This window comes from Ischnura elegans, chromosome 8 (assembly GCF_921293095.1).
Source record: "Ischnura elegans chromosome 8, ioIscEleg1.1, whole genome shotgun sequence".
NCBI lineage: Eukaryota > Metazoa > Arthropoda > Insecta > Odonata > Coenagrionidae > Ischnura > Ischnura elegans.
This window is the reverse complement of record NC_060253.1, coordinates 20,924,159-20,934,261: the sequence shown is the minus strand read 5'-3', so window position 1 is coordinate 20,934,261 and position 10,103 is coordinate 20,924,159.

Sequence of the window (10,103 nt, the reverse complement as noted above, 5' to 3'; positions counted from 1 at the left end):
TAACTTAACTTAAATTACACGACAGCCACGCACACTCACGTAATGGCTACATTTTACTGTTTATCTTCAGTGAGGTAATGACACAATACTAACATAGTTATACATACACCTCTATGATAGAAATACTGAAAAATAATAGCTTAGTTAGAATATTAATTAAATTTGTCCCAGTTGAGCCATTGAGAAAGGCAACCTGGTAATGAGAAATGGAATGACTTCATATGATCGAAAACAGACCGCAGTAACTTCGGACATGGCTAGTGATTCCATTGCGGAAGAGTAAAAAGTCTACATTTAAAGTACTATGGGTTTCCAAAGTAAGACTAGTAAGTGACGACCGAAGCTGTCTACATATTTCAATTTAATCATGGGCTAAATATTTTGCCGAGGATTTCCCATTCTTGCCACACACTCATTCTTAACCAGAACGAAGAAGCAACATTATCTTCCACCAGAAGAGGAATTTTAATGGGGACAAAGTCAACAAAGCTACTATTACTTTGAAGAACATACTGTATACTAATAAATCTAATTTATTACAACACCTGAATACAAAAGGCTGACAAAGACGTGGGATTATGGTAGAATATCTTCAAAAGGAAGAATCAAAATTTTTACCTCATTCTTTAATATACCTGCCGTATCCCATTAATAATTTTAAGGAAAGCTTTTTAATTCATTTACACACGAAGAAAATAAAGATATGCTATCTCCAAAGGGTGTGCTAAGCCTTTCTTAAAATTCCATTTCCTTTCCCGAAAGGCGACAAAAAAATAACTGTAATTATCGGTTGGTTCTTTTTTTTCTCGTCCCAGCTTCGAGCCATTAACTAACTCGGTCTTTTGAATGCCTTGGCACTCCTTTCTGACGATTTGCAAGTAAAAAAAATACCTGCTCCTTAACACACCCTATTAATATTCTCTTTATCGTTGGTTCCTTGGTAATTCATTCCGTTTTTTGTGCCGCTCTTTCACCTCTGCCACCGTCAACATTTCCACGTCAAACACATTCACTTCCAAAACTTTTATCAAGAAGGGACGCATTTGCACACTGTTTTAAAGAAAGCATAAAATATTTTAGGCGTAAAACCTCCACATTGAAGCTAAAATCCGACCCCAAATATGTCGTTATCAATGATAGTCGTGCACCTTGCGTTGAAATGAGAGGTCACCGTATTCCTTATTTAGCCGTTAGAGTAAAGCTTACCGGAATTCTTAACTACCTTCAGAGTCCATTTTATTGCTATATGGTGAAGGAGTAACTTTGAAAGAGCAATTTAGAGGACTCTGACTACCTCCAACAGGTTCTGCCATCTAACATTTGCTTTGTGCACTAGTTAGCGTACTTCGTGATTTTAACATTTAGCATAACATTAATGTCCATGTTAGACCATATTAGAAAAAGTTATCTTAAATAGTAAACTTTTACTTATACCACTAATTTTTTTACATTAAGTGACCCGAGTTTCGATGAGTAATCATCATTATGAGGCGTAAAATATCATACATGCATTAAATAAATGTGTATGACACAATATTTTAAGCCTGGTGATGGTAATTAGCTATCGAAATCCGGGTCGCTTTAGTCAAAAAAGTTATGGCATAACCTTTAATGGAATACTAATAAGTATTTAAGAATTAGTTAGTGCATTTTGTAGATTATTAAAAGCCGTGTCGAAGAAGAAGGATGAAAACGTTTCGTCGCGCCTCAGTTTCTTTTCTGCAACGCCGTCAGTAAAAACATAGCCAATACAAACTGAGGCCTCAGAGCAAGTCTTCGATTTCGAAAAAATGCAACTTCAATGGCGATAAAATTTACAATTATAACTTATCATTTATCAGTGCATTCTACCGGTTAAGATAGGATTCCATGGAGTATTCGCGAATCAATTCGACCATTCCCCTCCCGTCTTGGACATCCCTCTTCAATTCACAATACGGTCTACTCATTTATATAAGCTCCCTACTCCTCTCCACATTTATGTAAGTTCCCACGATGACTCCAGGGATGGAATTCCCATCCCTTTTCCCATCATTCGGCACGTCCCTTTTTCCGTCACTGAAACCGTCGCTTGTACGGCCTTTCAGCCAATGGCTCATTTCAGCTCACGGTCGCAAACAGCGATTGTGACGTCGTGCTTAACTTTTAAGTGAATGTCAGTTATAAATACGGAAATACGACGGAATAAATGATGGAGAGCATGACGGTGAAAATGATAGCCTGATTAAGAAAATGATGGGTCGATCAATCACTCTTTTGGTCCCTGGAAAGCTATCGCTGGAGCTATCATTTTGAGGGACGAGAGAAAAAAATTATCGTGTAATTTAGGCTATAAATTCTCAAGGATAACATTGAGGAACACATTTTTTTGTTTGAGTTTGATCTGGCACTTGCTTTTCGCTAATTTCTGGCATCTGAATTCGAGAATAACCCCAGTTTTTGTCCATCACGTCAAATTTTTAAGCTTCGGGATATCCTCAAAAATCATACAAATCCTACATACATAGGATCATAAAGTAAAAAGGTACGAAAAATACTGCTTGCAAAAGCATTTAACGCATATAAAAAACAAATAATCGTTTAGTTAACGAACTGTAGTTGCATATAAAGACAACAATTTGCGCTCGTACCTTTTTCTGAAGTGTTGATCATGTGGAAATGCGCGTTTGATGCTCCAACAATTGTCATCCATCATATGCACGTCCCACCTACTTTGCTATCGAGATTCTATGACCTTCAAATCTTGGTGGAATCGCTCACCCTGCTCATCACTGAATGCACCAAGATTGTCCGGGAAATTCGTAAGGTGGCTATGTAAAAATGTGCCTATGTGTTATCTGTGGCCAAGACCATTACCGTGGTGGCTTTGTGTAATCAGTGCCTATACGTTTAAGGCAGTGGATAGAACGCTAAAAGTATGATACGAGGGTTGTTTTTTTAAGTAAGGGCCGTTTTTTTTTATACAATAAAAACCAAAATTATTTTTTTTTAATTATTGTGTTTTTATAATTTTCATACTTTTCTTTACATATCCACTTAGTTACCTTGTTTGTTTAGGTAATTATCAAACCTTAAAACTAAGTTTTGAAACCACTCATTAAAGAAGTTTGCCGCCTGCCGTGACAACCAGGAGTTCACTCGAGATGCCGCCTCTTTTGCTCTGAATGGCGTGTCGGAGCCTGGCCAGGGTTGCACAGTAGGCTTCTGAGTTGATCGTCATTCCTCGTGTCATAAAGTCCACTAGCAAAACAGCGCGCCTATCCCAGAACACCGTTGCCTTGATTTTGCAGCGCGACAACGTTTGTGATCAAAGATGGCCGTCCTGAGCGATCATCATCGTCATCGAAAACATTTTCGCGGCCATCTTTGAATTCTCCGACCCATTTCCGCACTTTACCTTCGCTCATTGCATTATCAGCTTACACTTCACAAAGCTGAGGGTGAATGTCTGCAGCCGACATGTTTCTTGAAGTCAAAAATCGTATCGCTGACCGAATCTCACACGCGGCGGGCGACTCAATAATCTTAAACATTTTAAAGATCCACAGTAAAGCGTTAAAGGTTAGATACGGAACTGCAACTGACACGTAGTTGCTCGCAAGGAATGCCGGGAGGCAGCGCGCACACTCGTTACGGACGGCGTGCGAACTGCTTCAGGATACGCCAAAACGGCCCTTGCTTAAAAAACAGCCCTCGTATTAATGATTTCTTGAAAAAACTGACACGTCTTTTCATTTAGAGAGCACTTCATTAATTTGCATGATGAGCGCATCGAAGTGAGGATGACATTTGAGGGAACGCGAAGAATAATAATCCGAATGGAAGAGAGGGGTGCACTTTTATGAATGAATTTCCTTCCACCTTTTGCCGCGGTTCCTATTATTTCTCTCTCCCATAACAATATAGCACGTACATACTCTGAGACTGGAGAAAAACAAATGAATAAATAAAATCAAAAAGCGCACGCATGATCCATTAATCTCCTCTCTCTCCCTCTCCTTACTGCCCAATGCTTTTCACTCTGGGTCCAACCCTCTCAGATCCTAGACTCCCTTGCGCCGTCTAATAAATTGCTTTTTTATGCATTCCCTCTTCTTCTCCTGACTCCGATTCACTTCGCGAGACTCCATGCTAACCGTCTCTTGAACCCCTTCTCTCTGGCAAAAGAAGAACCAACGGGTAAGGATGGAGAAAGAGGAACATACTGATATATGGCAACCCTTTATCTACATCTACATTCTACCCCGCTAGCCGCATAAGAGGCGTGTGGCAGGGGGTGTTAGGACACCAGCTATTTGCAAATAAAAAGGAAATGCTCAAGCTAAATCACGATTAACATTTATTATAGTCCTTTATGGTTCGGAGGAAAAACGAATTCCCATATCTATCCGTTCGCAAAAATATCTCTATTAATTTATCGCTTTTGTCGGACCTGGAAATATAGTGGGGCTCTAATATGATGCTCTCCGTGTCTCTCTTAAGGATACTCATTCTTAATCGTTCAAGCAATCTAAGCCTAGCGCATAGCCTGCGAGTCTGCAGCGGCTACATATCAAATTCGCTTAAAATCTGCGTAAAGCTTCTTGTAATCACGTAGTAGTTTTTGACGAATCGCACCACTATTCACTGTCGTCAGTTAAGTTCACGTATAAAGCCTTTCTTCGCCGGATCCCATATACTTGCTGCATATTCAAGGTGTAAAATTTTGAATGGAAACATGCAGCATATTTTCTAATCGTTGTTGCGTGCGGTACGCCAGGGCAGGAGAAACAGGAGCGATGTGATTTCTGTTCATTTTAAATTTTTTACTGTAAAATGATAAGTAAAAAATACTCTGCTGTATTGATAAACAAAGAAAAGGTTTATATTTAATGAAGTTATCAATTCATTTTAACGCAAACAAATGAATAATTGAAATAATTACGTCCCGTCAAAATGTTGGGTAATGTTCCTTCTAGTTAGCCGTACAAGGCCGGTACTTCATGTTTTAAAGGAGGAGAAGTCTGATCCAGAAACGGTAGATTTTTCAGTCGATTGCTAGTTGTGCCCTATCATACACGTTTGATATAGCCTGCAAAATGGAAATAAGTTGATTGGATTTTTAAATGATAGGCTTAATATTTTTCTCAGGCTCGAATAGGTGAGTGCTCTTCACAAATTATATGCTAAGAATTTTTCTCAGGCACCAAACCAGGTCAGTATGTACTCTTTATCCTGTTTTAATCGCACAATTTGTGCATTGCAGATCATTCCGCAGAGTTATCACCTTGGTTTGTCCCGGAATACTAAAATAAGTCAGGTGTGAACACCTATTAATGTTCTAAGTTCGGGCTTTACTCTCCGTCTGTGACGCAGTGCGTACGACTTGGACTGCCATAATAATGCCAGCAGCCCAAACCATCTTGTCCGTAATAGATTAAGAATTTCCACGGAAAGAAAAGACGCCTCGGAAGCTCAACTGACCAAACTCGGTGGCCTAAAGAACTAGACCAGAATAGGGGGATCTGATTTCGTATCCAGGTCATGGCGAAAGACGTTTTGTCAATATCTTGATCCTCCTCCTGCTCATGTTAGCGCTCCCGACTAAATACACGACACACATATCAGGAATTATTGTGAAAAACAGGGGAACACGTATAATAAAGATATGTGGCAGAAGCATAAGGAGTCCTCAAGCGTTTAGGGTAGTATCCTTCATCAAAGAAAACGAAATGCAATGAATGCGATTCGTTACCCACAGTTAAAGTATTCATAATATACAAAGTATTTGGTTTAAGAATTCCCAGTTTAGACGAATGGCAACGGTCAATTTTTATCCTCATTTGAAAAAGGCCAGATTGGCGCCAATGCTATTCCACTCCACGTGACGTCACAGGGACCTAGTTTCTATATGAGTAGATAGGAGTTTTACATCGTCTGAGAATACCAATGCACGCATGAGGCACAGAGCTCATGGAAACATCTCTTAATAAATACCTATTAAAACTGGCTACGGTTGGAAAGTTTTCTTCGTTTGATAGGGAAATAATAATCCTTATTTAAGGCAAGCGCTACCAGCTAACAGGGTACTCAGCTACCTGCTAGCAGCCTGCGTCGTATCAGCGCTCAAGCATCGCCCCAAGGTCACCTCACTTGCGGCAGCGGGAACCAGAAATACGTCACACGGACTTTTTCCCAGCATTCCTACTTAGCCGTCGCGTTTTCGCGCGCTTGAAATTTTTCACTTTTCGTTTAATCGCGAAAAATAGATATCGTCATTTAAAAATCTAAAAGAGTGAAATTCGTACTCCAGGAGTAATAATCTTTCGATTTAGGAAATAAAAAATAATAGGAAACCACCCTATTGTGGGAAGATTTTCGGATGAGAAAGTAGAAGAACGATGCTATTTCGCTCTCGTACAAGCACCCCTTGAATGTGCAGCGAGCATATGTGATTTGGTGTAGAAAGACTAATTTTGTGAACTGATTGAAATACAAAGTAAAGCTTTGTGATTCGTCAAAAACTTTCAACGATGGACAGAAAGCGTTGCCCAGATGCTAAAATAATTAGGTGGAGATCCGCTGGAGACACAGAGGCTGTGTGCTAGGTTTAGATTGATTAAGCAATAGGGTGGTTTCCTATCATTATTTTATTGCCTAAATCGAAATATTATTACTCCTGGAGTACGCATTTCACGCTTTTAGATTTTTTTAAATGACGATATCTATTTTTCGCGATTAAATGAAAAGTGAAAAATTTCAAGCGCGCGAAAACGCGACGGGTAAGTATTAATGCCGGGAAAACTCCCTTGTGACGTCGTTCTGGTTCCCGCTGCCGCAAGTGAGGTGACCTTGGGGCGAGGTTCTGAGCGCTGATACGACGTAGGATGCTAGCTGGTAGCGCATGGCTTAAATAAGAATTATTTATACCTTATCAAACGAAGAAAACTTTCCAACCTAAGCCAGCTTAAATAGGTGATAATTAAGACATGTTTCCCTGAGCTCTGTGCCTCATGCATGCATTGGTAATCTCAGACGATGTAAAACTCCTATCTACTCTGAAAGAGATGTTTTGCCTAATGGATAGATTTGGGAATTCGTCTTTCCCCCGAATCATTAAGGACTTTTATAAATGCTAGTCGTAAATATCTTTGAGAATTTGCTTTTTATATGTAAACGGCTGGTGTCCAAATGACCCCTGCCACACGCCTTTTTAGGCGGCTTTTAGAGTGGTATGTAGATAAATACATTGCACGAAAGGAAAATAAATGAATGTAAAAAAACAGCTGGAAGAGCCAGCGTGACGGATAGCACAGAGAAAATAAACCACATTCTGAAACTAGCCTGGAAAAAAATATGGTAATTGGATGGCTAAAAGAATATGCTTAATCCACACCATGATTTGAAAACCGTTCTTTTAATTTCCAAATGAGAGTCTTTTTAAAGCCGGGGGAAGTATGTTGGAGCTTGGCACGTAGAGGATAAGAGGGTATCAGAGTAGAAAGCGGAAAAGGGAGCGCGCTGTTATAAAAAAAGCGGACAACATCGGCGACATGGGAAAGATTCTAGATGGCGTAGTCCACGGGCGACGGAAACAAGAAAAGAGAGGAAAAAAACGAGTGATGGATCGACGCCCACGCACTCTTGTTTTTTTTATACACATATTATTATTCTTGTCCGTCAATTCGGTTCGCGATATATTGCGGACGTCTCGACCACTCTGCAGCCATCGTAAATCACTTCCAGGAGAAAGCAAGGAGGAGGGAAATGAATATGAAGGAGCTCCCGCCTCCGTTTTCGAGGAAAGAAGAAAAGTAAATGGAAAAGTCATTAAAGGCGGATGTAAGGGTTCACGGGGCGAAATCTTTCTCGGATTTCAAAACCAAGCATTATTTCATCTCGGCTAGCCATCAATTCGATGTTATAAATCCCAACATATCAGAGCATTATACGGAGATCATTGGGTACAACGCCTAACTATAGATCGAAGGGTCGCGTAATCACATCCAGGGGAAGCTTTTTATCATCCGCGACAAAGTAATAAGATTCAATCCGATGTTTTCAGAACTAGCATCAAACTCTGACCTTATGCATGAATACCGCCTGCATAATATACGCATGTTTTCACCTGATTTAAAAGGTTATACCTAATGACAATTCCTATTCCATCCTCTAAGATTTTGGGAACCTACATAATTGCTTCTCTTCAACAATAATTATTTAATTTTCCAATATTTTTGCTAGTCAATTTCTAAATTAAAATTATTTCTTTAATTAAAGCATTCGACCAATCAAGGTAGGTTATGCTGTTTTACACCTTGAAGATTAACTTTTTAGATTCACACAAGAAGAGTAAAGGTTCCTTTAACGCCGCCACGCGAAAGGTATGCTTCAATTTGTGTGTTTTACATTCACATGTCCTTCCACGCCGAATGTGGCATAATGCTTACTTTTCACGTGGTTTCCGTGGGTAATACATGCAAATTTATATAAAATAATATGAAAAACCCGTACGTCAAAAGCAACCTTCAACGTGGATTCCTTAAAAGGTGATAGATTCTGAGTTATAAGCAAAAAACCTGAAAAAGTTACAAGTTTTGAAATTATTTACAATGCTACGGCACGAAAACTTGTTTATAAACCACAGATACGGATTCAGCAACCCAATATTAAACAGAATAACCAAAATATTCCGTCTAAAAGGCCATTCTGAGTAGCCTATAACAGTTAAATCATATCTCGAATGTGAAAACGGCAGAGCGTTGACTCGTTGTCTGTTGCAGCGGCAGCCGCGTCCTATCGATGCTATGGCGTCTTACGTCCTCCTCACACCTTGCCCTCCAATTCTGCACGAATCTTCTGAATTAGATGATATTTTCATTCCAATTCGATCAAAATTAAAAAATTACGATCTTCGAAGATAACTAACTATTGGCTTCCTGCTAGGTACTATTCTCTTTCTTTAACTCTTCCCGGACTTTTACATCTTAACGGCATCTATCTCCTCTGGTAGATGCGTCTGACCCAATATGCGAGCCATGCCCGCAAATAGGTAGACCCATTAGTGAACAAATAGTTTCAAAGTAGAGTTTTTTTCTGCCTGCGATGCAAATGTCCCAGAATTGTACCATTGACGGTAGAAAATAATGATAGAGACATAAGCGATTGGTATAGCCTTGATAATTCTATTAATAAATGCTGTAACGTAGGCATAGAATAGGAGTGATTTACATTAATGCTTAACATGTAGTGACCGAAACTCCAGAACAAAATTAATTATTAAAAACTACACCCGAGAAAATAATTTAAAAGCAAAATTTGCTTATGAGAGATACAGGAAAATGTTTATTAAGGTCTACTTTTTGCGCTCGGGAAATTGCAAGATGATATCGTGAGTTTTAAGGGAGTATTCCGTTATAAAAAAGACCGATCAAGCAGGAGAATTGCGTCCTCTTTATTGGCCGCTTCATGTTGAATGGTGAGAGCACCTAGATTGGGTCAGGGGCAATCCGCAATCATCCAAGTGGACTTAAATCTCTCTTCCCTCGCATCCTTATATTTCTCCTCTCTTACATCTAGCCAGAGTGGCGTCGAGGAGACGCGAAAGAATGAAGCCGTTTGCGCGGAAGGCAAAGGTGCTAACGCCGGCGAAAGGTGCGCTCGAGGAACGAATTTTTTTTCGTCCCGGGAGAACGTCAGAATTATAATGGAAAAGAGTGGGATCCAGGAATAGACCCTGAGGGACCCCTACGTCATGTGTGAGTGTGTGAGGAAAGAGGCCGCTGATGTGATAATAAAAAAATAGGAAGGTAGAAAGAAGGTGATGGAGCTGAATTGACGTGGCCAACATTTCTCTGCTCTTATTTTTTTTTTCTTTTTTTTTTTTGGTCCCAACGCGAGGGTACGGCGAACGTCCCGCGTTATGAAAAGCGCACATCGGAGTCGTCCGGGCGTTAAATTAAATTCAAAAGATTCCCGCGGCGGTGGCCAGGGTGACGGCGGAACGGCATAAGGGCCAGTGTGGGCAGAACGCTGTCATGGTGACGGGCGAGTTAACGCTGTCTCCACGGAGATGAGCTCGGACGCTCGAGGTAAGATTTGACCGTTCGGTTTACCTCATACAT